The following is a 27,946-nucleotide window of genomic DNA, read 5'->3' as shown; positions in this document are numbered from 1 at the left end:
TTTCGGGCCACTGTGGTTCGGCATGAGGCGCGTGATGGCTTCCGCAACCCTCATGGCCTTCGCTGCAACCTGCTGAACATGCGGCAACCATGACAGGTGGTCGTGCAACCAAACTCCAAGATAGCGGATGGAGCGCTGGGATTGCACGACCACTCCCCCGATGTTGATGCTGACGACCGGATGACGCTTCAGGGTGGAGATGAGCGTCATTTCCGTCTTCTCCGGAGCCAACGAAAGACGGTTTTGGTCCAGCCAGGTCGTGATCGCCGCGATGGCGCGTTCAGCAGTAGAGGAAGCGGCTTGGGGTGTCGTTGCGGGGACCAAGACTACAAGGTCATCGGCATAGCCAATAACCTCGGCCCCCTCAGGCAACTGGACACCCAGGACCCCGTCGTACAGCACGTTCCACAGCGTGGGTCCCAATATGGAACCCTGTGGAACTCCCGCGCTGATGCTGCGCTCGACGGGGCCTTCGCTGGTGTCGATAACCAGTCGCCGATCCTCGAAGTAGCTTTTCAGCATCCTCTGCAGCGACGACGGTACCCCCTTGTCCCTCAACGCGCTGGCGATGGCCTGCCAAGGCGCGGAGTTGAACGCGTTGCGGATGTCCAGGGCAACCACCATCAGGCAGCGCTTGTCTCGGGCATTGGTACGGTGAAAGGACATGGCCTTCCTGCCCGCTTCGACAACGCGCTGGATCGCACTGATGGTGGATCTGCCCCGCCGGAATCCGTACTGTTCGTCCGACAATCGTTCCGCATCTGGTTCCTCCAGGAACTCGTTCAGCCGGTTAAGGATTAGGCGCTCCAATACCTTGCCGAGTGCATCAAGCATGCACAGCGGCCGGTAGGAGGAGCTTTCCCCAGGAGGTTTGCCAGGCTTTGGCAGCAGCACCAAGCGCTGCCTCTTCCAGGGCGCTGGAAACGCACCCCGGTCCAGGCAGTCCTGATACAAACGGACGAAAACCTCCGGGTACTTCCTAATTGCCGTCTTAACCGCAGCATTGGGAATACCGTCCAATCCAGGCGCTTTCCTGTTCGCCATTGATCCCACGATGCTAAGCAGCTCGTCCGCAGTAACGGGAGTCAGCGATGTCCTCTGCTCCTCGGTGTCCGCACTCGGCAATTCGGAGTCCGGCCAGACAACAGGCGGATGAGTTGGAAACAGATCGTTGGCAATCTGTTCCAGTACGGCACGGTCTGTCTCCGGTGGCACAAAGCTGCCACGAAGGCGAGACATTACCACCCGGTAACCGGCCCCAAACTCATTGGTCTCCGCCTGTTGTATCAGCTCATCAAGCTGTGCACGCTTGCTGGCCCGGACAGCCTTCTCCACCGCTCTCCTCGCCGACCGATGATGTGCGGCCACGGCGCTGCGCTCCTGCAGATCGGTCGTACGAAGCATTCTCTCGTGCACAGCCGCACACTCCTCTCGAAGACGCAGAATCTCCGGGGTCCACCAGAAGAGGTCGCGATGGGGGTCACGATGTGACACGGTGACGCGCTCCATCGTGTCGTCGCATGCATCGAACATGGCGGCGACCATCCCCTCCTGGCTTACGGCTCGCTCCGGGAATCCGGCCGTCTGGAGTGCAGCTGTGAATGCCTCGACCGAAAACTGCGTCGTCTTCCATCTACGGCCAGCGTGCCGGAAAGTGGTGGACGACGTTGAGGACCCCTGTCCCCGCTGACGATGATGCTGCTGCTGCTGCTGCTGCTGCTGCTGCTGCTGCTGCTGCTGCTGCTGATGCTGCTGCTGCTGCTGCTGTTGCTGCTGCTGCTGCTGCTGCTGCTGCTGCTGGTGGTGTTGGTGCTGCTGCTGGTCACGAGTTGGAGGTCCCACGGTGAAAAAGATATACCGATGGTCCGATGCCGTGTAGTGGCACGCAGCGGTGTCTGCTGCCACCTCCCAAGTGTACGGACGAGCGATGGATGCGCTCGCAAAAGACACATCCACGACACTGGGAGTGGCGACTCCGTTGCCCACGAACGTCGGGACCGAGCCTTGGTTCAGGACCACAAGGCCCAGCTGCCTGACGGTATCAAGCAGCTCTTCACCGCGCCAGGTAGAACGCTGGCTACCCCACTCCTCGTTCCAGGCGTTAAAATCGCCTGCCAAGACGATACGCGGGTGAGGTTGGGCCTCCAACTCCACCGCCTCCAGTAACTGCTCGAACTCGCTGGTGTTGAGACGTGGAGGGGCGTAGCAGCTGATGTAAACCACCCCTCCGATCTGCGCTGCTGCCAATCCGGGCATGGCACAGCGCCAGACCCGCTGGATTGGGAGGTGGCCGGTCGCCACCACAGCTGCTCCCCCCGACGAGTCGACCGCCCAGTTACCGCTACCATCTGGAGGCCGGTAAACCTCCGACAGCAACAGCACGTCGGCCCGCTTTGTGCGGGCTGTCTGCAAGGCCAGGTCCTGGGCAATGCGTCCACCACCCAGGTTGGCCTGCATCACCCGCATTACGCCCGCCATTGCAAGTTCTGGGGGCACGATGAATGGCCCACGCGATGGGGCCCCTGGCAGAATATGCACTTAGCCGCCGCGGTGCACTGGCTGATGCGGTGGCCTACCTCGCCACACTGCAGGCACTGACCCGACCGGTCAGTGGGGGCACGACAATCTCGCGCCAGGTGCCCCGTCAGTAAGCAGCGGAAGCAGCGCTGAAGATCAAGCGGCTTCTTCGGGACCTCGCGGATGCCGCTTACACACTGGCACAGAGTAAGCTTCTGGCCAATCAGAAGCCGAGCCTTTCCGAGTGGAAGCCGCACTCGAGCCCGCTTCGTGCCATCGCGGAGCTCCCACAGCTCGACCCGCGCAATACCCGGCTCCGCTCCTAGCTGCTGCTTGATGGCAAGCTCCACGTCGCTCTCCTGAGCCAAGGGGTCGACGTTTGTGACGAGAACTTCTCCCATCTCCGTCACGACCCGGGCCACGCCATCCTCGCCGAGCGCCAGCTGAATGCGGCGAGCCAGCTCCGCGCTGTCCACGTTCTTGCGCAGCGGGACTATCAGATGGCCTTGCGCGGTCCGACGCCCCATCCCGATGTCCGCCCGGACGTCCTGCAGCTCCTGAGACGTACGTAGTTTAACGTACATCTCCGTCCAGGTTTTGTTCGCACCCGGAACCACCGCGATGCGGTCAGGTCGTACAGGACGCCCCTTGGACTGCTGCTGATGTTGTTGCTGCTGCTGCTGCGGACGCTGCTGCTGCTGCTGCTGCTGCTGCGGTGTGCGAAGCTGCGGTGGCACGTATCGCTCGCCTCGCTGCTGTTGCTGCTGCTGCTGCTGCTGCGGCTGGTGGCATTGCCGCTTGGACGAGTGGCCTTTCACCACCGTCGTCCAGAGCTGCTGTTGCTGCGGCTGCTGCTGCGGCTGTTGCTGCTGCGGCTGCTGCTGCGGCTGTTGCTGCTGCTGCTTCTGCTGCTGCTGCTGCTGACGCAGCTGCTGCTGCTGCTGCTGCTGACGCTGCTGCTGCTGCTGCTGCTGCTGACGCTGCTGCTGCTGCTGCTGCTGCTGCTTCTGCTGCAGCTGACGTAGCTGCTGCTGCTGCTGCTGCTGCTGCTGCTGCTGCTGCCGCTGCTGCTTTTCTCGCTGTCGCTGCCTTTGCCGCTGCAGACGCTTCCGGGCAGACTCCCGGTTACTGCCGTGTATCGCCGCAGTTTGCAACTCAAGCACTGATCGAGTGCCCGTGCGAAGCAACTCGTTTTCGCGTCGAAGTGCTGAGTTCTCCTCACGGCAAGAACGCAACTCCTCCAGTGCGGTTGTGAGCTGGGCGGCGATACTTTGCAGCTGTGCCATCAGCAATGCCCAGCTTCCCGCGTCGATGGGCCCACCAACTGCCTCCGGAGCAGGAGATGCCGATGGTGTTAGCACTAAGGCTGTTGGCTGCTCCAACTCCATGACCGCCTCCCCTGCCTCGCGCCCCGACGTCGCAATGATGGTGTTGTTGAGTTCACAGGGATAACTGGCTTGTGGTCGCCAAGCGTTCATAGCGACGTGACTTTTTGATCCTTCGATGTCGGCTCTTCCTATCATTGTGAAGCAAAATTCCCAAAGCGTAGGATTGTTCACCCTTTCAAGGGAACGTGAGCTGGGTTTAGACCGTCGTGAGACAGGTTAGTTTTACCCTACTGGTGTGTGCATTTGTGCTATCTTAACGGAATTCCTGTGCAGTACGAGAGGAACCACAGGTACGGACCACTGGCTCAATACTAGTTCGACCGGACTTTGGTATGACGCTACGTCCGCTGGATTATGCCTGAACGCCTCTAAGGTCGTAACCAATCCGAGCTGATAGCGCTTCAAACCCCCATAGGCAATCGTAAGCTAGCGGGCCTAACAACCCTCCGAGATACGCTGGCGCTGCCTCGCAGCCTGGCGCCTCATCCCCGCTTCTAGACTTGGCCGCATCGCGCAGGGTCGCACCGCACGTGTTAGTACCTGACCATAGGGAACACTGGTGGCAGCTGACCTCGCCGACCGTGGACTTGACTAGTTTCGATGCCTACCGACCGCCCGCAAACGACGGGACTTCAGGCTGGGAGCTGCGAGTTGTAGAGATGCGTTCGCATCGATCCTCTCAGGCGACCCATGCTTGGTGGTGTATTCGTGTGTACTATCGCACCTTTCCGGGTGTGTTCAGTATGCACGATGAATGAGTTGGAAAACGAAAGACAGAGAGAGAATTCAAATGTTACTGAGCATATAAGCGAAGAGTGTGTGGGTTCATAAGAATGTTGATCATATGCAGTTGATACCGGTACGGGTCCGTCATTACTCCTCCACGGAGTGATGATCGGTTTGCTTGAAGGGGGCAATACGCATCGTTGACTTACCTACGGGTAACCCGCTTACGAGTGGGTCGATTGCTGTCGGGGCAAGCAATCGGGTTAGCGCCGTATCCGGATATAGAGAGTAGTATGGGGTGATAATGATTAACATGTCGAGTGATGGCTGCACCTCCTAGTGGAAAGTTCAAACGTGACGGTTGCTTCGCTACGGGGTACTAGGTACCTCTTAGAGGAGCAATGGAGTATGGAGTCCAAATTGAATGTTTGGACTTCAAAAATTTTTCTAAGTCCGGTACTTAAATCCCTCGGACATAAACTCACAAAATACATGCTATTGCATTAAAAATTTTGTTAACCTAACAAGAGATGAAGGCAAGTCGAATTGGTTGGTGCGAAACCAAAAATATCACTAAGTTCGGGACTTGGGTACAAACCGAAAGTTAAAATGATGTCCCTGAACATGCATATAAGTTCGAGTATTGATATTATAAACCTAACAAGAGATGAAGGCAAGTCGAATTGGTTGGTCCAAAACCAAAAATATCTCTAAGTTCGGGACTTGGGTGCAAACCGAAAGTTAATATGATGTCCCTGAACATGCATATAAGTTCGAGTATTGATATTATAAACCTAACAAGAGATGAAGGCAAGTCGAATTGGTTGGTAAGAAACCAAAAATATCACTAAGTTCGGGACTTGGGTACAAACCGAAAGTTAAAATGATGTCCCTGAACATGCATATAAGTTCGAGTATTGATATTATAAACCTAACAAGAGATGAAGGCAAGTCCAATTGGTTGATAAGAAACCAAAAATATCACTAAGTTCGGGACTTGGGTGCAAACCGAAAGTTAAAATGATGTCCCTGAACATGCATATAAGTTCGAGTATTGATATTATAAACCTAACAAGAGATGAAGGCAAGTCGAATTGGTTGGTCCAAAACCAAAAATATCACTAAGTTCGGGACTTGTGCGCAAACCAATAGTTAATATGATGTCCCTGAACATGCATATAAGTTCGAGTATTGATATTATAAACCTAACAAGAGATGAAGGCAAGTCGAATTGGTTGGTAAGAAACCAAAAATATCACTAAGTTCGGGACTTGGGTACAAACCGAAAGTTAAAATGATGTCCCTGAACATGCATATAAGTTCGAGTATTGATATTATAAACCTAACAAGAGATGAAGGCAAGTCGAATTGGTAAGTAAGAAACCAAAAATATCACTAAGTTCGGGACTTGTGCGCAAACCGAAAGTTAAAATGATGTCCCTGAACATGCATATAAGTTCGAGTATTGATATTATAAACCTAACAAGAGATGAAGGCAAGTCGAATTGGTAAGTAAGAAACCAAAAATATCACTAAGTTCGGGACTTGTGCGCAAACCGAAAGTTAAAATGATGTCCCTGAACATGCATATAAGTTCGAGTATTGATATTATAAACCTAACAAGAGATGAAGGCAAGTCGAATTGGTTGGTCCAAAACCAAAAATATCTCTAAGTTCGGGACTTGGGTGCAAACCGAAAGTTAAAATGATGTCCCTGAACATGCATATAAGTTCGAGTATTGATTTTATAAACCTAACAAGAGATGAAGGCAAGTCGAATTGGTTGGTCCGAAACCAAAAATGTCTCTAAGTTCGGGACTTGGGTACAAACTGAAAGTTAAAATGATGTCCTTGAACATGCATATAAGTTCGAGTATTGATATTATAAACCTAACAAGAGATGAAGGCAAGTCGAATTGGTTGGTCCAAAACCAAAAATATCTCTAAGTTCGGGACTTGGGTGCAAACCGAAAGTTAAAATGATGTCCCTGAACATGCATATAAGTTCGAGTATTGATATTATAAACCTAACAAGAGATGAAGGCAAGTCGAATTGGTTGGTCCGAAACCAAAAATGTCTCTAAGTTCGGGACTTGGGTACAAACTGAAAGTTAAAATGATGTCCCTGAACATGCATATAAGTTCGAGTATTGATATTATAAACCTAACAAGAGATGAAGGCAAGTCGAATTGGTAAGTAAGAAACCAAAAATATCACTAAGTTCGGGACTTGTGCGCAAACCGAAAGTTAAAATGATGTCCCTGAACATGCATATAAGTTCGAGTATTGATATTATAAACCTAACAAGAGATGAAGGCAAGTCGAATTGGTTGGTCCAAAACCAAAAATATCTCTAAGTTCGGGACTTGGGTGCAAACCGAAAGTTAATATGATGTCCCTGAACATGCATATAAGTTCGAGTATTGATATTATAAACCTAACAAGAGATGAAGGCAAGTCGAATTGGTTGGTCCAAAACCAAAAATATCACTAAGTTCGGGACTTGTGCGCAAACCAATAGTTAATATGATGTCCCTGAACATGCATATAAGTTCGAGTATTGATATTATAAACCTAACAAGAGATGAAGGCAAGTCGAATTGGTTGGTAAGAAACCAAAAATATCACTAAGTTCGGGACTTGGGTACAAACCGAAAGTTAAAATGATGTCCCTGAACATGCATATAAGTTCGAGTATTGATATTATAAACCTAACAAGAGATGAAGGCAAGTCGAATTGGTAAGTAAGAAACCAAAAATATCACTAAGTTCGGGACTTGTGCGCAAACCGAAAGTTAAAATGATGTCCCTGAACATGCATATAAGTTCGAGTATTGATATTATAAACCTAACAAGAGATGAAGGCAAGTCGAATTGGTAAGTAAGAAACCAAAAATATCACTAAGTTCGGGACTTGTGTGCAAACCGAAAGTTAAAATGATGTCCCTGAACATGCATATAAGTTCGAGTATTGATATTATAAACCTAACAAGAGATGAAGGCAAGTCGAATTGGTTGGTCCAAAACCAAAAATATCTCTAAGTTCGGGACTTGGGTGCAAACCGAAAGTTAAAATGATGTCCCTGAACATGCATATAAGTTCGAGTATTGATTTTATAAACCTAACAAGAGATGAAGGCAAGTCGAATTGGTTGGTCCGAAACCAAAAATGTCTCTAAGTTCGGGACTTGGGTACAAACTGAAAGTTAAAATGATGTCCTTGAACATGCATATAAGTTCGAGTATTGATATTATAAACCTAACAAGAGATGAAGGCAAGTCGAATTGGTTGGTCCAAAACCAAAAATATCTCTAAGTTCGGGACTTGGGTGCAAACCGAAAGTTAAAATGATGTCCCTGAACATGCATATAAGTTCGAGTATTGATATTATAAACCTAACAAGAGATGAAGGCAAGTCGAATTGGTTGGTCCGAAACCAAAAATGTCTCTAAGTTCGGGACTTGGGTACAAACCGAAAGTTAAAATGATGTCCCTGAACATGCATATAAGTTCGAGTATTGATATTATAAACCTAACAAGAGATGAAGGCAAGTCGAATTGGTAAGTAAGAAACCAAAAATATCACTAAGTTCGGGACTTGTGCTCAAACCGAAAGTTAAAATGATGTCCCTGAACATGCATATAAGTTCGAGTATTGATATTATAAACCTAACAAGAGATGAAGGCAAGTCGAATTGGTTGGTCCAAAACCAAAAATATCTCTAAGTTCGGGACTTGGGTGCAAACCGAAAGTTAAAATGATGTCCCTGAACATGCATATAAGTTCGAGTATTGATATTATAAACCTAACAAGAGATGAAGGCAAGTCGAATTGGTTGGTCCGAAACCAAAAATGTCTCTAAGTTCGGGACTTGGGTACAAACTGAAAGTTAAAATGATGTCCCTGAACATGCATATAAGTTCGAGTATTGATATTATAAACCTAACAAGAGATGAAGGCAAGTCGAATTGGTAAGTAAGAAACCAAAAATATCACTAAGTTCGGGACTTGTGCGCAAACCGAAAGTTAAAATGATGTCCCTGAACATGCATATAAGTTCGAGTATTGATATTATAAACCTAACAAGAGATGAAGGCAAGTCGAATTGGTTGGTCCAAAACCAAAAATATCTCTAAGTTCGGGACTTGGGTGCAAACCGAAAGTTAAAATGATGTCCCTGAACATGCATATAAGTTCGAGTATTGATATTATAAACCTAACAAGAGATGAAGGCAAGTCGAATTGGTTGGTCCGAAACCAAAAATGTCTCTAAGTTCGGGACTTGGGTGCAAACCGAAAGTTAAAATGATGTCCCTGAACATGCATATAAGTTCGAGTATTGATATTATAAACCTAACAAGAGATGAAGGCAAGTCGAATTGGTAAGTAAGAAACCAAAAATATCACTAAGTTCGGGACTTGTGCGCAAACCGAAAGTTAAAATGATGTCCCTGAACATGCATATAAGTTCGAGTATTGATATTATAAACCTAACAAGAGATGAAGGCAAGTCGAATTGGTTGGTCCAAAACCAAAAATATCTCTAAGTTCGGGACTTGGGTGCAAACCGAAAGTTAATATGATGTCCCTGAACATGCATATAAGTTCGAGTATTGATATTATAAACCTAACAAGAGATGAAGGCAAGTCGAATTGGTTGGTCCAAAACCAAAAATATCACTAAGTTCGGGACTTGTGCGCAAACCAATAGTTAATATGATGTCCCTGAACATGCATATAAGTTCGAGTATTGATATTATAAACCTAACAAGAGATGAAGGCAAGTCGAATTGGTTGGTAAGAAACCAAAAATATCACTAAGTTCGGGACTTGGGTACAAACCGAAAGTTAAAATGATGTCCCTGAACATGCATATAAGTTCGAGTATTGATATTATAAACCTAACAAGAGATGAAGGCAAGTCGAATTGGTAAGTAAGAAACCAAAAATATCACTAAGTTCGGGACTTGTGCGCAAACCGAAAGTTAAAATGATGTCCCTGAACATGCATATAAGTTCGAGTATTGATATTATAAACCTAACAAGAGATGAAGGCAAGTCGAATTGGTAAGTAAGAAACCAAAAATATCACTAAGTTCGGGACTTGTGCGCAAACCGAAAGTTAAAATGATGTCCCTGAACATGCATATAAGTTCGAGTATTGATATTATAAACCTAACAAGAGATGAAGGCAAGTCGAATTGGTTGGTCCAAAACCAAAAATATCTCTAAGTTCGGGACTTGGGTGCAAACCGAAAGTTAAAATGATGTCCCTGAACATGCATATAAGTTCGAGTATTGATATTATAAACCTAACAAGAGATGAAGGCAAGTCGAATTGGTTGGTCCGAAACCAAAAATATCGCTAAGTTCGGGACTTGGGTACAAACCGAAAGTTAAAATGATGTCCCTGAACATGCATATAAGTTCGAGTATTGATATTATAAACCTAACAAGAGATGAAGGCAAGTCGAATTGGTTGGTAAGAAACCAAAAATATCGCTAAGTTCGGGACTTGGGTACAAACCGAAAGTTAAAATGATGTCCCTGAACATGCATATAAGTTCGAGTATTGATATTATAAACCTAACAAGAGATGAAGGCAAGTCCAATTGGTTGATAAGAAACCAAAAATATCACTAAGTTCGGGACTTGGGTGCAAACCGAAAGTTAAAATGATGTCCCTGAACATGCATATAAGTTCGAGTATTGATATTATAAACCTAACAAGAGATGAAGGCAAGTCGAATTGGTTGGTCCGAAACCAAAAATATCTCTAAGGTCGGGACTTGGGTGCAAACCGAAAGTTAAAATGATGTCCCTGAACATGCATATAAGTTCGAGTATTGATATAATAAACCTAACAAGAGATGAAGGCAAGTCGAATTGGTTGGTCCAAAACCAAAAATATCTCTAAGTTCGGGACTTGGGTGCAAACCGAAAGTTAATATGATGTCCCTGAACATGCATATAAGTTCGAGTATTGATATTATAAACCTAACAAGAGATGAAGGCAAGTCGAATTGGTTGGTCCAAAACCAAAAATATCTCTAAGTTCGGGACTTGGGTGCAAACCGAAAGTTAAAATGATGTCCCTGAACATGCATATAAGTTCGAGTATTGATTTTATAAACCTAACAAGAGATGAAGGCAAGTCGAATTGGTTGGTCCGAAACCAAAAATGTCTCTAAGTTCGGGACTTGGGTACAAACTGAAAGTTAAAATGATGTCCCTGAACATGCATATAAGTTCGAGTATTGATATTATAAACCTAACAAGAGATGAAGGCAAGTCGAATTGGTTGGTCCGAAACCAAAAATATCTCTAAGTTCGGGACTTGGGTGCAAACCGAAAGTTAAAATGATGTCCCTGAACATGCATATAAGTTCGAGTATTGATTTTATAAACCTAACAAGAGATGAAGGCAAGTCGAATTGGTTGGTCCGAAACCAAAAATGTCTCTAAGTTCGGGACTTGGGTGCAAACCGAAAGTTAAAATGATGTCCCTGAACATGCATATAAGTTCGAGTATTGATTTTATAAACCTAACAAGAGATGAAGGCAAGTCGAATTGGTTGGTCCGAAACCAAAAATGTCTCTAAGTTCGGGACTTGGGTACAAACTGAAAGTTAAAATGATGTCCTTGAACATGCATATAAGTTCGAGTATTGATATTATAAACCTAACAAGAGATGAAGGCAAGTCGAATTGGTTGGTCCAAAACCAAAAATATCTCTAAGTTCGGGACTTGGGTGCAAACCGAAAGTTAAAATGATGTCCCTGAACATGCATATAAGTTCGAGTATTGATATTATAAACCTAACAAGAGATGAAGGCAAGTCGAATTGGTTGGTAAGAAACCAAAAATATCTCTAAGTTCGGGACTTGGGTGCAAACCGAAAGTTAAAATGATGTCCCTGAACATGCATATAAGTTCGAGTATTGATTTTATAAACCTAACAAGAGATGAAGGCAAGTCGAATTGGTTGGTCCAAAACCAAAAATATCTCTAAGTTCGGGACTTGTGCGCAAACCAAAAGTTAATATGATGTCCCTGAACATGCATATAAGTTCGAGTATTGATATTATAAACCTAACAAGAGATGAAGGCAAGTCGAATTGGTTGGTCCAAAACCAAAAATATCTCTAAGTTCGGGACTTGGGTACAAACCGAAAGTTAAAATGATGTCCCTGAACATGCATATAAGTTCGAGTATTGATATTATAAACCTAACAAGAGATGAAGGCAAGTCGAATTGGTTGGTCCAAAACCAAAAATATCTCTAAGTTCGAGACTTGGGTACAAACCGAAAGTTAAAATGATGTCCCTGAACATGCATATAAGGTCGAGTATTGATATTATAAACCTAACAAGAGATGAAGGCAAGTCGAATTGGTTGGTCCAAAACCAAAAATATCACTAAGTTCGGGACTTGTGCGCAAACCAATAGTTAATATGATGTCCCTGAACATGCATATAAGTTCGAGTATTGATATTATAAACCTAACAAGAGATGAAGGCAAGTGGAATTGGTTGGTAAGAAACCAAAAATATCACTAAGTTCGGGACTTGGGTACAAACCGAAAGTTAAAATGATGTCCCTGAACATGCATATAAGTTCGAGTATTGATATTATAAACCTAACAAGAGATGAAGGCAAGTCGAATTGGTAAGTAAGAAACCAAAAATATCACTAAGTTCGGGACTTGTGCGCAAACCGAAAGTTAAAATGATGTCCCTGAACATGCATATAAGTTCGAGTATTGATATTATAAACCTAACAAGAGATGAAGGCAAGTCGAATTGGTAAGTAAGAAACCAAAAATATCACTAAGTTCGGGACTTGTGCGCAAACCGAAAGTTAAAATGATGTCCCTGAACATGCATATAAGTTCGAGTATTGATATTATAAACCTAACAAGAGATGAAGGCAAGTCGAATTGGTTGGTCCAAAACCAAAAATATCTCTAAGTTCGGGACTTGGGTGCAAACCGAAAGTTAAAATGATGTCCCTGAACATGCATATAAGTTCGAGTATTGATTTTATAAACCTAACAAGAGATGAAGGCAAGTCGAATTGGTTGGTCCGAAACCAAAAATGTCTCTAAGTTCGGGACTTGGGTACAAACTGAAAGTTAAAATGATGTCCTTGAACATGCATATAAGTTCGAGTATTGATATTATAAACCTAACAAGAGATGAAGGCAAGTCGAATTGGTTGGTCCGAAACCAAAAATATCTCTAAGTTCGGGACTTGGGTGCAAACCGAAAGTTAAAATGATGTCCCTGAACATGCATATAAGTTCGAGTATTGATTTTATAAACCTAACAAGAGATGAAGGCAAGTCGAATTGGTTGGTCCGAAACCAAAAATGTCTCTAAGTTCGGGACTTGGGTACAAACTGAAAGTTAAAATGATGTCCCTGAACATGCATATAAGTTCGAGTATTGATATTATAAACCTAACAAGAGATGAAGGCAAGTCGAATTGGTTGGTCCAAAACCAAAAATATCACTAAGTTCGGGACTTGTGCGCAAACCGAAAGTTAAAATGATGTCCCTGAACATGCATATAAGTTCGAGTATTGATATTATAAACCTAACAAGAGATGAAGGCAAGTCGAATTGGTTGGTGAGAAACCAAAAATATCACTAAGTTCGGGACTTGTGCGCAAACCGAAAGTTAATATGATGTCCCTGAACATGCATATAAGTTCGAGTATTGATATTATAAACCTAACAAGAGATGAAGGCAAGTCGAATTGGTTGGTCCAAAACCAAAAATATCACTAAGTTCGGGACTTGGGTACAAACCGAAAGTTAAAATGATGTCCCTGAACATGCATATAAGTTCGAGTATTGATATTATAAACCTAACAAGAGATGAAGGCAAGTCGAATTGGTAAGTAAGAAACCAAAAATATCACTAAGTTCGGGACTTGTGCGCAAACCGAAAGTTAAAATGATGTCCCTGAACATGCATATAAGTTCGAGTATTGATATTATAAACCTAACAAGAGATGAAGGCAAGTCGAATTGGTTGGTCCGAAACCAAAAATGTCTCTAAGTTCGGGACTTGGGTACAAACCAAAAGTTAAAATGATGTCCCTGAACATGCATATAAGTTCGAGTATTGATATTATAAACCTAACAAGAGATGAAGGCAAGTCGAATTGGTTGGTCCAAAACCAAAAATATCTCTAAGTTCGGGACTTGGGTGCAAACCGAAAGTTAAAATGATGTCCCTGAACATGCATATAAGTTCGAGTATTGATATTATAAACCTAACAAGAGATGAAGGCAAGTCGAATTGGTTGGTCCGAAACCAAAAATGTCTCTAAGTTCGGGACTTGGGTACAAACTGAAAGTTAAAATGATGTCCCTGAACATGCATATAAGTTCGAGTATTGATATTATAAACCTAACAAGAGATGAAGGCAAGTCGAATTGGTAAGTAAGAAACCAAAAATATCACTAAGTTCGGGACTTGTGCGCAAACCGAAAGTTAAAATGATGTCCCTGAACATGCATATAAGTTCGAGTATTGATATTATAAACCTAACAAGAGATGAAGGCAAGTCGAATTGGTTGGTCCAAAACCAAAAATATCTCTAAGTTCGGGACTTGGGTGCAAACCGAAAGTTAATATGATGTCCCTGAACATGCATATAAGTTCGAGTATTGATATAATAAACCTAACAAGAGATGAAGGCAAGTCGAATTGGTTGGTCCAAAACCAAAAATATCTCTAAGTTCGGGACTTGGGTGCAAACCGAAAGTTAAAATGATGTCCCTGAACATGCATATAAGTTCGAGTATTGATTTTATAAACCTAACAAGAGATGAAGGCAAGTCGAATTGGTTGGTCCGAAACCAAAAATGTCTCTTAGTTCGGGACTTGGGTACAAACTGAAAGTTAAAATGATGTCCTTGAACATGCATATAAGTTCGAGTATTGATATTATAAACCTAACAAGAGATGAAGGCAAGTCGAATTGGTTGGTCCAAAACCAAAAATATCTCTAAGTTCGGGACTTGGGTGCAAACCGAAAGTTAAAATGATGTCCCTGAACATGCATATAAGTTCGAGTATTGATATTATAAACCTAACAAGAGATGAAGGCAAGTCGAATTGGTTGGTCCAAAACCAAAAATATCTCTAAGTTCGGGACTTGGGTGCAAACCGAAAGTTAAAATGATGTCCCTGAACATGCATATAAGTTCGAGTATTGATATTATAAACCTAACAAGAGATGAAGGCAAGTCGAATTGGTTGGTCCAAAACCAAAAATATCTCTAAGTTCGGGACTTGGGTGCAAACCGAAAGTTAAAATGATGTCCCTGAACATGCATATAAGTTCGAGTATTGATATTATAAACCTAACAAGAGATGAAGGCAAGTCGAATTGGTTGGTCCAAAACCAAAAATATCTCTAAGTTCGGGACTTGGGTGCAAACCAAAAGTTAAAATGATGTCCCTGAACATGCATATAAGTTCGAGTATTGATATTATAAACCTAACAAGAGATGAAGGCAAGTCGAATTGGTTGGTCCAAAACCAAAAATATCTCTAAGTTCGGGACTTGGGTGCAAACCGAAAGTTAAAATGATGTCCCTGAACATGCATATAAGTTCGAGTATTGATATTATAAACCTAACAAGAGATGAAGGCAAGTCGAATTGGTTGGTCCAAAACCAAAAATATCTCTAAGTTCGGGACTTGGGTGCAAACCGAAAGTTAAAATGATGTCCCTGAACATGCATATAAGTTCGAGTATTGATATTATAAACCTAACAAGAGATGAAGGCAAGTCGAATTGGTTGGTCCAAAACCAAAAATATCTCTAAGTTCGGGACTTGGGTGCAAACCGAAAGTTAAAATGATGTCCCTGAACATGCATATAAGTTCGAGTATTGATATTATAAACCTAACAAGAGATGAAGGCAAGTCGAATTGGTTGGTCCGAAACCAAAAATATCGCTAAGTTCGGGACTTGGGTACAAACCGAAAGTTAAAATGATGTCCCTGAACATGCATATAAGTTCGAGTATTGATATTATAAACCTAACAAGAGATGAAGGCAAGTCGAATTGGTTGGTAAGAAACCAAAAATATCGCTAAGTTCGGGACTTGGGTACAAACCGAAAGTTAAAATGATGTCCCTGAACATGCATATAAGTTCGAGTATTGATATTATAAACCTAACAAGAGATGAAGGCAAGTCCAATTGGTTGATAAGAAACCAAAAATATCACTAAGTTCGGGACTTGGGTGCAAACCGAAAGTTAAAATGATGTCCCTGAACATGCATATAAGTTCGAGTATTGATATTATAAACCTAACAAGAGATGAAGGCAAGTCGAATTGGTTGGTAAGAAACCAAAAATATCACTAAGTTCGGGACTTGGGTACAAACCGAAAGTTAAAATGATGTCCCTGAACATGCATATAAGTTCGAGTATTGATATTATAAACCTAACAAGAGATGAAGGCAAGTCGAATTGGTAAGTAAGAAACCAAAAATATCACTAAGTTCGGGACTTGTGCGCAAACCGAAAGTTAAAATGATGTCCCTGAACATGCATATAAGTTCGAGTATTGATATTATAAACCTAACAAGAGATGAAGGCAAGTCGAATTGGTAAGTAAGAAACCAAAAATATCACTAAGTTCGGGACTTGTGCGCAAACCGAAAGTTAAAATGATGTCCCTGAACATGCATATAAGTTCGAGTATTGATATTATAAACCTAACAAGAGATGAAGGCAAGTCGAATTGGTTGGTCCAAAACCAAAAATATCTCTAAGTTCGGGACTTGGGTGCAAACCGAAAGTTAAAATGATGTCCCTGAACATGCATATAAGTTCGAGTATTGATTTTATAAACCTAACAAGAGATGAAGGCAAGTCGAATTGGTTGGTCCGAAACCAAAAATGTCTCTAAGTTCGGGACTTGGGTACAAACTGAAAGTTAAAATGATGTCCTTGAACATGCATATAAGTTCGAGTATTGATATTATAAACCTAACAAGAGATGAAGGCAAGTCGAATTGGTTGGTCCAAAACCAAAAATATCTCTAAGTTCGGGACTTGGGTGCAAACCGAAAGTTAAAATGATGTCCCTGAACATGCATATAAGTTCGAGTATTGATATTATAAACCTAACAAGAGATGAAGGCAAGTCGAATTGGTTGGTCCGAAACCAAAAATGTCTCTAAGTTCGGGACTTGGGTACAAACTGAAAGTTAAAATGATGTCCCTGAACATGCATATAAGTTCGAGTATTGATATTATAAACCTAACAAGAGATGAAGGCAAGTCGAATTGGTAAGTAAGAAACCAAAAATATCACTAAGTTCGGGACTTGTGCGCAAACCGAAAGTTAAAATGATGTCCCTGAACATGCATATAAGTTCGAGTATTGATATTATAAACCTAACAAGAGATGAAGGCAAGTCGAATTGGTTGGTCCAAAACCAAAAATATCTCTAAGTTCGGGACTTGGGTGCAAACCGAAAGTTAATATGATGTCCCTGAACATGCATATAAGTTCGAGTATTGATATTATAAACCTAACAAGAGATGAAGGCAAGTCGAATTGGTTGGTCCGAAACCAAAAATATCTCTAAGGTCGGGACTTGGGTGCAAACCGAAAGTTAAAATGATGTCCCTGAACATGCATATAAGTTCGAGTATTGATATAATAAACCTAACAAGAGATGAAGGCAAGTCGAATTGGTTGGTCCAAAACCAAAAATATCTCTAAGTTCGGGACTTGGGTGCAAACCGAAAGTTAATATGATGTCCCTGAACATGCATATAAGTTCGAGTATTGATATTATAAACCTAACAAGAGATGAAGGCAAGTCGAATTGGTTGGTCCAAAACCAAAAATATCTCTAAGTTCGGGACTTGGGTGCAAACCGAAAGTTAAAATGATGTCCCTGAACATGCATATAAGTTCGAGTATTGATTTTATAAACCTAACAAGAGATGAAGGCAAGTCGAATTGGTTGGTCCGAAACCAAAAATGTCTCTAAGTTCGGGACTTGGGTACAAACTGAAAGTTAAAATGATGTCCCTGAACATGCATATAAGTTCGAGTATTGATATTATAAACCTAACAAGAGATGAAGGCAAGTCGAATTGGTTGGTCCGAAACCAAAAATATCTCTAAGTTCGGGACTTGGGTGCAAACCGAAAGTTAAAATGATGTCCCTGAACATGCATATAAGTTCGAGTATTGATTTTATAAACCTAACAAGAGATGAAGGCAAGTCGAATTGGTTGGTCCGAAACCAAAAATGTCTCTAAGTTCGGGACTTGGGTGCAAACCGAAAGTTAAAATGATGTCCCTGAACATGCATATAAGTTCGAGTATTGATATTATAAACCTAACAAGAGATGAAGGCAAGTCGAATTGGTTGGTAAGAAACCAAAAATATCTCTAAGTTCGGGACTTGGGTGCAAACCGAAAGTTAAAATGATGTCCCTGAACATGCATATAAGTTCGAGTATTGATTTTATAAACCTAACAAGAGATGAAGGCAAGTCGAATTGGTTGGTCCAAAACCAAAAATATCTCTAAGTTCGGGACTTGTGCGCAAACCAAAAGTTAATATGATGTCCCTGAACATGCATATAAGTTCGAGTATTGATATTATAAACCTAACAAGAGATGAAGGCAAGTCGAATTGGTTGGTCCAAAACCAAAAATATCTCTAAGTTCGGGACTTGGGTGCAAACCGAAAGTTAAAATGATGTCCCTGAACATGCATATAAGTTCGAGTATTGATTTTATAAACCTAACAAGAGATGAAGGCAAGTCGAATTGGTTGGTCCGAAACCAAAAATGTCTCTAAGTTCGGGACTTGGGTACAAACTGAAAGTTAAAATGATGTCCTTGAACATGCATATAAGTTCGAGTATTGATATTATAAACCTAACAAGAGATGAAGGCAAGTCGAATTGGTTGGTCCAAAACCAAAAATATCTCTAAGTTCGGGACTTGGGTGCAAACCGAAAGTTAAAATGATGTCCCTGAACATGCATATAAGTTCGAGTATTGATATTATAAACCTAACAAGAGATGAAGGCAAGTCGAATTGGTTGGTCCGAAACCAAAAATGTCTCTAAGTTCGGGACTTGTGTACAAACTGAAAGTTAAAATGATGTCCCTGAACATGCATATAAGTTCGAGTATTGATATTATAAACCTAACAAGAGATGAAGGCAAGTCGAATTGGTAAGTAAGAAACCAAAAATATCACTAAGTTCGGGACTTGTGCGCAAACCGAAAGTTAAAATGATGTCCCTGAACATGCATATAAGTTCGAGTATTGATATTATAAACCTAACAAGAGATGAAGGCAAGTCGAATTGGTTGGTCCAAAACCAAAAATATCTCTAAGTTCGGGACTTGGGTGCAAACCGAAAGTTAATATGATGTCCCTGAACATGCATATAAGTTCGAGTATTGATATAATAAACCTAACAAGAGATGAAGGCAAGTCGAATTGGTTGGTCCAAAACCAAAAATATCTCTAAGTTCGGGACTTGGGTGCAAACCGAAAGTTAAAATGATGTCCCTGAACATGCATATAAGTTCGAGTATTGATTTTATAAACCTAACAAGAGATGAAGGCAAGTCGAATTGGTTGGTCCGAAACCAAAAATGTCTCTTAGTTCGGGACTTGGGTACAAACTGAAAGTTAAAATGATGTCCTTGAACATGCATATAAGTTCGAGTATTGATATTATAAACCTAACAAGAGATGAAGGCAAGTCGAATTGGTTGGTCCAAAACCAAAAATATCTCTAAGTTCGGGACTTGGGTGCAAACCGAAAGTTAAAATGATGTCCCTGAACATGCATATAAGTTCGAGTATTGATATTATAAACCTAACAAGAGATGAAGGCAAGTCGAATTGGTTGGTCCAAAACCAAAAATATCTCTAAGTTCGGGACTTGGGTGCAAACCGAAAGTTAAAATGATGTCCCTGAACATGCATATAAGTTCGAGTATTGATATTATAAACCTAACAAGAGATGAAGGCAAGTCGAATTGGTTGGTCCAAAACCAAAAATATCTCTAAGTTCGGGACTTGGGTGCAAACCGAAAGTTAAAATGATGTCCCTGAACATGCATATAAGTTCGAGTATTGATATTATAAACCTAACAAGAGATGAAGGCAAGTCGAATTGGTTGGTCCGAAACCAAAAATGTCTCTAAGTTCGGGACTTGGGTACAAACTGAAAGTTAAAATGATGTCCCTGAACATGCATATAAGTTCGAGTATTGATATTATAAACCTAACAAGAGATGAAGGCAAGTCGAATTGGTAAGTAAGAAACCAAAAATATCACTAAGTTCGGGACTTGTGCGCAAACCGAAAGTTAAAATGATGTCCCTGAACATGCATATAAGTTCGAGTATTGATATTATAAACCTAACAAGAGATGAAGGCAAGTCGAATTGGTTGGTCCAAAACCAAAAATATCTCTAAGTTCGGGACTTGGGTGCAAACCGAAAGTTAAAATGATGTCCCTGAACATGCATATAAGTTCGAGTATTGATATTATAAACCTAACAAGAGATGAAGGCAAGTCGAATTGGTTGGTCCGAAACCAAAAATGTCTCTAAGTTCGGGACTTGGGTACAAACTGAAAGTTAAAATGATGTCCCTGAACATGCATATAAGTTCGAGTATTGATATTATAAACCTAACAAGAGATGAAGGCAAGTCGAATTGGTAAGTAAGAAACCAAAAATATCACTAAGTTCGGGACTTGTGCGCAAACCGAAAGTTAAAATGATGTCCCTGAACATGCATATAAGTTCGAGTATTGATATTATAAACCTAACAAGAGATGAAGGCAAGTCGAATTGGTTGGTCCAAAACCAAAAATATCTCTAAGTTCGGGACTTGGGTGCAAACCGAAAGTTAATATGATGTCCCTGAACATGCATATAAGTTCGAGTATTGATATAATAAACCTAACAAGAGATGAAGGCAAGTCGAATTGGTTGGTCCAAAACCAAAAATATCTCTAAGTTCGGGACTTGGGTGCAAACCGAAAGTTAAAATGATGTCCCTGAACATGCATATAAGTTCGAGTATTGATTTTATAAACCTAACAAGAGATGAAGGCAAGTCGAATTGGTTGGTCCGAAACCAAAAATGTCTCTTAGTTCGGGACTTGGGTACAAACTGAAAGTTAAAATGATGTCCTTGAACATGCATATAAGTTCGAGTATTGATATTATAAACCTAACAAGAGATGAAGGCAAGTCGAATTGGTTGGTCCAAAACCAAAAATATCTCTAAGTTCGGGACTTGGGTGCAAACCGAAAGTTAAAATGATGTCCCTGAACATGCATATAAGTTCGAGTATTGATATTATAAACCTAACAAGAGATGAAGGCAAGTCGAATTGGTTGGTCCAAAACCAAAAATATCTCTAAGTTCGGGACTTGGGTGCAAACCGAAAGTTAATATGATGTCCCTGAACATGCATATAAGTTCGAGTATTGATATAATAAACCTAACAAGAGATGAAGGCAAGTCGAATTGGTTGGTCCAAAACCAAAAATATCTCTAAGTTCGGGACTTGGGTGCAAACCGAAAGTTAAAATGATGTCCCTGAACATGCATATAAGTTCGAGTATTGATTTTATAAACCTAACAAGAGATGAAGGCAAGTCGAATTGGTTGGTCCGAAACCAAAAATATCGCTAAGTTCGGGACTTGGGTACAAACCGAAAGTTAAAATGATGTCCCTGAACATGCATATAAGTTCGAGTATTGATATTATAAACCTAACAAGAGATGAAGGCAAGTCGAATTGGTTGGTAAGAAACCAAAAATATCGCTAAGTTCGGGACTTGGGTACAAACCGAAAGTTAAAATGATGTCCCTGAACATGCATATAAGTTCGAGTATTGATATTATAAACCTAACAAGAGATGAAGGCAAGTCCAATTGGTTGATAAGAAACCAAAAATATCACTAAGTTCGGGACTTGGGTGCAAACCGAAAGTTAAAATGATGTCCCTGAACATGCATATAAGTTCGAGTATTGATATTATAAACCTAACAAGAGATGAAGGCAAGTCGAATTGGTAAGTAAGAAACCAAAAATATCACTAAGTTCGGGACTTGTGCGCAAACCGAAAGTTAAAATGATGTCCCTGAACATGCATATAAGTTCGAGTATTGATATTATAAACCTAACAAGAGATGAAGGCAAGTCGAATTGGTTGGTCCAAAACCAAAAATATCTCTAAGTTCGGGACTTGGGTGCAAACCGAAAGTTAAAATGATGTCCCTGAACATGCATATAAGTTCGAGTATTGATTTTATAAACCTAACAAGAGATGAAGGCAAGTCGAATTGGTTGGTCCGAAACCAAAAATGTCTCTAAGTTCGGGACTTGGGTACAAACTGAAAGTTAAAATGATGTCCTTGAACATGCATATAAGTTCGAGTATTGATATTATAAACCTAACAAGAGATGAAGGCAAGTCGAATTGGTTGGTCCAAAACCAAAAATATCTCTAAGTTCGGGACTTGGGTGCAAACCGAAAGTTAAAATGATGTCCCTGAACATGCATATAAGTTCGAGTATTGATATTATAAACCTAACAAGAGATGAAGGCAAGTCGAATTGGTTGGTCCGAAACCAAAAATGTCTCTAAGTTCGGGACTTGGGTACAAACTGAAAGTTAAAATGATGTCCCTGAACATGCATATAAGTTCGAGTATTGATATTATAAACCTAACAAGAGATGAAGGCAAGTCGAATTGGTAAGTAAGAAACCAAAAATATCACTAAGTTCGGGACTTGTGCGCAAACCGAAAGTTAAAATGATGTCCCTGAACATGCATATAAGTTCGAGTATTGATTTTATAAACCTAACAAGAGATGAAGGCAAGTCGAATTGGTTGGTCCGAAACCAAAAATGTCTCTAAGTTCGGGACTTGGGTACAAACTGAAAGTTAAAATGATGTCCTTGAACATGCATATAAGTTCGAGTATTGATATTATAAACCTAACAAGAGATGAAGGCAAGTCGAATTGGTTGGTCCAAAACCAAAAATATCTCTAAGTTCGGGACTTGGGTGCAAACCGAAAGTTAAAATGATGTCCCTGAACATGCATATAAGTTCGAGTATTGATTTTATAAACCTAACAAGAGATGAAGGCAAGTCGAATTGGTTGGTCCGAAACCAAAAATGTCTCTAAGTTCGGGACTTGGGTACAAACTGAAAGTTAAAATGATGTCCTTGAACATGCATATAAGTTCGAGTATTGATATTATAAACCTAACAAGAGATGAAGGCAAGTCGAATTGGTTGGTCCAAAACCAAAAATATCTCTAAGTTCGGGACTTGGGTGCAAACCGAAAGTTAATATGATGTCCCTGAACATGCATATAAGTTCGAGTATTGATATAATAAACCTAACAAGAGATGAAGGCAAGTCGAATTGGTTGGTCCAAAACCAAAAATATCTCTAAGTTCGGGACTTGGGTGCAAACCGAAAGTTAAAATGATGTCCCTGAACATGCATATAAGTTCGAGTATTGATATTATAAACCTAACAAGAGATGAAGGCAAGTCGAATTGGTTGCTAAGAAACCAAAAATATCACTAAGTTCGGGACTTGTGCGCAAACCGAAAGTTAATATGATGTCCCTGAACATGCATATAAGTTCGAGTATTGATATTATAAACCTAACAAGAGATGAAGGCAAGTCGAATTGGTTGGTCCGAAACCAAAAATGTCTCTTAGTTCGGGACTTGGGTACAAACTGAAAGTTAAAATGATGTCCTTGAACATGCATATAAGTTCGAGTATTGATATTATAAACCTAACAAGAGATGAAGGCAAGTCGAATTGGTTGGTCCAAAACCAAAAATATCTCTAAGTTCGGGACTTGGGTGCAAACCGAAAGTTAAAATGATGTCCCTGAACATGCATATAAGTTCGAGTATTGATATTATAAACCTAACAAGAGATGAAGGCAAGTCGAATTGGTTGGTCCAAAACCAAAAATATCTCTAAGTTCGGGACTTGGGTGCAAACCGAAAGTTAAAATGATGTCCCTGAACATGCATATAAGTTCGAGTATTGATATTATAAACCTAACAAGAGATGAAGGCAAGTCGAATTGGTTGGTCCAAAACCAAAAATATCTCTAAGTTCGGGACTTGGGTGCAAACCGAAAGTTAAAATGATGTCCCTGAACATGCATATAAGTTCGAGTATTGATATTATAAACCTAACAAGAGATGAAGGCAAGTCGAATTGGTTGGTCCAAAACCAAAAATATCTCTAAGTTCGGGACTTGGGTGCAAACCGAAAGTTAAAATGATGTCCCTGAACATGCATATAAGTTCGAGTATTGATATTATAAACCTAACAAGAGATGAAGGCAAGTCGAATTGGTTGGTCCAAAACCAAAAATATCTCTAAGTTCGGGACTTGGGTGCAAACCGAAAGTTAAAATGATGTCCCTGAACATGCATATAAGTTCGAGTATTGATTTTATAAACCTAACAAGAGATGAAGGCAAGTCGAATTGGTTGGTCCGAAACCAAAAATGTCTCTTAGTTCGGGACTTGGGTACAAACTGAAAGTTAAAATGATGTCCTTGAACATGCATATAAGTTCGAGTATTGATATTATAAACCTAACAAGAGATGAAGGCAAGTCGAATTGGTTGGTCCAAAACCAAAAATATCTCTAAGTTCGGGACTTGGGTGCAAACCGAAAGTTAAAATGATGTCCCTGAACATGCATATAAGTTCGAGTATTGATATTATAAACCTAACAAGAGATGAAGGCAAGTCGAATTGGTTGGTCCGAAACCAAAAATGTCTCTAAGTTCGGGACTTGGGTACAAACTGAAAGTTAAAATGATGTCCCTGAACATGCATATAAGTTCGAGTATTGATATTATAAACCTAACAAGAGATGAAGGCAAGTCGAATTGGTAAGTAAGAAACCAAAAATATCACTAAGTTCGGGACTTGTGCGCAAACCGAAAGTTAAAATGATGTCCCTGAACATGCATATAAGTTCGAGTATTGATATTATAAACCTAACAAGAGATGAAGGCAAGTCGAATTGGTTGGTCCAAAACCAAAAATATCTCTAAGTTCGGGACTTGGGTGCAAACCGAAAGTTAATATGATGTCCCTGAACATGCATATAAGTTCGAGTATTGATATAATAAACCTAACAAGAGATGAAGGCAAGTCGAATTGGTTGGTCCAAAACCAAAAATATCTCTAAGTTCGGGACTTGGGTGCAAACCGAAAGTTAAAATGATGTCCCTGAACATGCATATAAGTTCGAGTATTGATTTTATAAACCTAACAAGAGATGAAGGCAAGTCGAATTGGTTGGTCCGAAACCAAAAATGTCTCTTAGTTCGGGACTTGGGTACAAACTGAAAGTTAAAATGATGTCCTTGAACATGCATATAAGTTCGAGTATTGATATTATAAACCTAACAAGAGATGAAGGCAAGTCGAATTGGTTGGTCCAAAACCAAAAATATCTCTAAGTTCGGGACTTGGGTGCAAACCGAAAGTTAAAATGATGTCCCTGAACATGCATATAAGTTCGAGTATTGATATTATAAACCTAACAAGAGATGAAGGCAAGTCGAATTGGTTGGTCCAAAACCAAAAATATCTCTAAGTTCGGGACTTGGGTGCAAACCGAAAGTTAAAATGATGTCCCTGAACATGCATATAAGTTCGAGTATTGATATTATAAACCTAACAAGAGATGAAGGCAAGTCGAATTGGTTGGTCCAAAACCAAAAATATCTCTAAGTTCGGGACTTGGGTGCAAACCGAAAGTTAAAATGATGTCCCTGAACATGCATATAAGTTCGAGTATTGATATTATAAACCTAACAAGAGATGAAGGCAAGTCGAATTGGTTGGTCCGAAACCAAAAATATCTCTAAGTTCGGGACTTGGGTACAAACCGAAAGTTAAAATGATGTCCCTGAACATGCATATAAGTTCGAGTATTGATATTATAAACCTAACAAGAGATGAAGGCAAGTCGAATTGGTTGGTCCAAAACCAAAAATATCACTAAGTTCGGGACTTGGGTACAAACCGAAAGTTAATATGATGTCCCTGAACATGCATATAAGTTCGAGTATTGATATTATAAACCTAACAAGAGATGAAGGCAAGTCGAATTGGTTGGTCCGAAACCAAAAATATCTCTATGTTCGGGACTTGGGTGCAAACCGAAAGTTAAAATGATGTCCCTGAACATGCATATAAGTTCGAGTATTGATATTATAAACCTAACAAGAGATGAAGGCAAGTCGAATTGGTTGGTCCAAAACCAAAAATATCTCTAAGTTCGGGACTTGGGTGCAAACCGAAAGTTAAAATGATGTCCCTGAACATGCATATAAGTTCGAGTATTGATTTTATAAACCTAACAAGAGATGAAGGCAAGTCGAATTGGTTGGTCCGAAACCAAAAATGTCTCTAAGTTCGGGACTTGGGTACAAACTGAAAGTTAAAATGATGTCCTTGAACATGCATATAAGTTCGAGTATTGATATTATAAACCTAACAAGAGATGAAGGCAAGTCGAATTGGTTGGTCCGAAACCAAAAATATCTCTAAGTTCGGGACTTGTGCGCAAACCAAAAGTTAATATGATGTCCCTGAACATGCATATAAGTTCGAGTATTGATATTATAAACCTAACAAGAGATGAAGGCAAGTCGAATTGGTTGGTCCAAAACCAAAAATATCTCTAAGTTCGGGACTTGGGTGCAAACCGAAAGTTAAAATGATGTCCCTGAACATGCATATAAGTTCGAGTATTGATATTATAAACCTAACAAGAGATGAAGGCAAGTCGAATTGGTTGGTCCGAAACCAAAAATGTCTCTAAGTTCGGGACTTGGGTACAAACTGAAAGTTAAAATGATGTCCCTGAACATGCATATAAGTTCGAGTATTGATATTATAAACCTAACAAGAGATGAAGGCAAGTCGAATTGGTAAGTAAGAAACCAAAAATATCACTAAGTTCGGGACTTGTGCGCAAACCGAAAGTTAAAATGATGTCCCTGAACATGCATATAAGTTCGAGTATTGATATTATAAACCTAACAAGAGATGAAGGCAAGTCGAATTGGTTGGTCCAAAACCAAAAATATCTCTAAGTTCGGGACTTGGGTGCAAACCGAAAGTTAAAATGATGTCCCTGAACATGCATATAAGTTCGAGTATTGATATTATAAACCTAACAAGAGATGAAGGCAAGTCGAATTGGTTGGTCCAAAACCAAAAATATCTCTAAGTTCGGGACTTGGGTGCAAACCGAAAGTTAAAATGATGTCCCTGAACATGCATATAAGTTCGAGTATTGATATTATAAACCTAACAAGAGATGAAGGCAAGTCGAATTGGTTGGTCCGAAACCAAAAATATCGCTAAGTTCGGGACTTGGGTACAAACCGAAAGTTAAAATGATGTCCCTGAACATGCATATAAGTTCGAGTATTGATATTATAAACCTAACAAGAGATGAAGGCAAGTCGAATTGGTTGGTAAGAAACCAAAAATATCGCTAAGTTCGGGACTTGGGTACAAACCGAAAGTTAAAATGATGTCCCTGAACATGCATATAAGTTCGAGTATTGATATTATAAACCTAACAAGAGATGAAGGCAAGTCCAATTGGTTGATAAGAAACCAAAAATATCACTAAGTTCGGGACTTGGGTGCAAACCGAAAGTTAAAATGATGTCCCTGAACATGCATATAAGTTCGAGTATTGATATTATAAACCTAACAAGAGATGAAGGCAAGTCGAATTGGTTGGTCCGAAACCAAAAATATCTCTAAGGTCGGGACTTGGGTGCAAACCGAAAGTTAAAATGATGTCCCTGAACATGCATATAAGTTCGAGTATTGATATAATAAACCTAACAAGAGATGAAGGCAAGTCGAATTGGTTGGTCCAAAACCAAAAATATCTCTAAGTTCGGGACTTGGGTGCAAACCGAAAGTTAATATGATGTCCCTGAACATGCATATAAGTTCGAGTATTGATATTATAAACCTAACAAGAGATGAAGGCAAGTCGAATTGGTTGGTCCAAAACCAAAAATATCTCTAAGTTCGGGACTTGGGTGCAAACCGAAAGTTAAAATGATGTCCCTGAACATGCATATAAGTTCGAGTATTGATATTATAAACCTAACAAGAGATGAAGGCAAGTCGAATTGGTTGGTCCGAAACCAAAAATGTCT

The 27,946-nt window shown here is 41.0% G+C and overlaps 1 pseudogene; it reads left to right on the top strand.

Moving 5' to 3' along the window:
- LOC126566505 (large subunit ribosomal RNA) overlaps positions 1-4,611 on the top strand; it is a 9,526-nt pseudogene extending 4,915 nt beyond the window's left edge.
- The last annotated feature ends 23,335 nt before the right edge of the window (positions 4,612-27,946 follow it).

Source organism: Anopheles maculipalpis, assembly GCF_943734695.1.
Source record: "Anopheles maculipalpis chromosome X unlocalized genomic scaffold, idAnoMacuDA_375_x X_unloc_1, whole genome shotgun sequence".
In the NCBI taxonomy this organism is placed as follows: Eukaryota; Metazoa; Arthropoda; class Insecta; order Diptera; family Culicidae; genus Anopheles; species Anopheles maculipalpis.
This window is presented reverse-complemented; position numbering and strand designations above follow the sequence as displayed.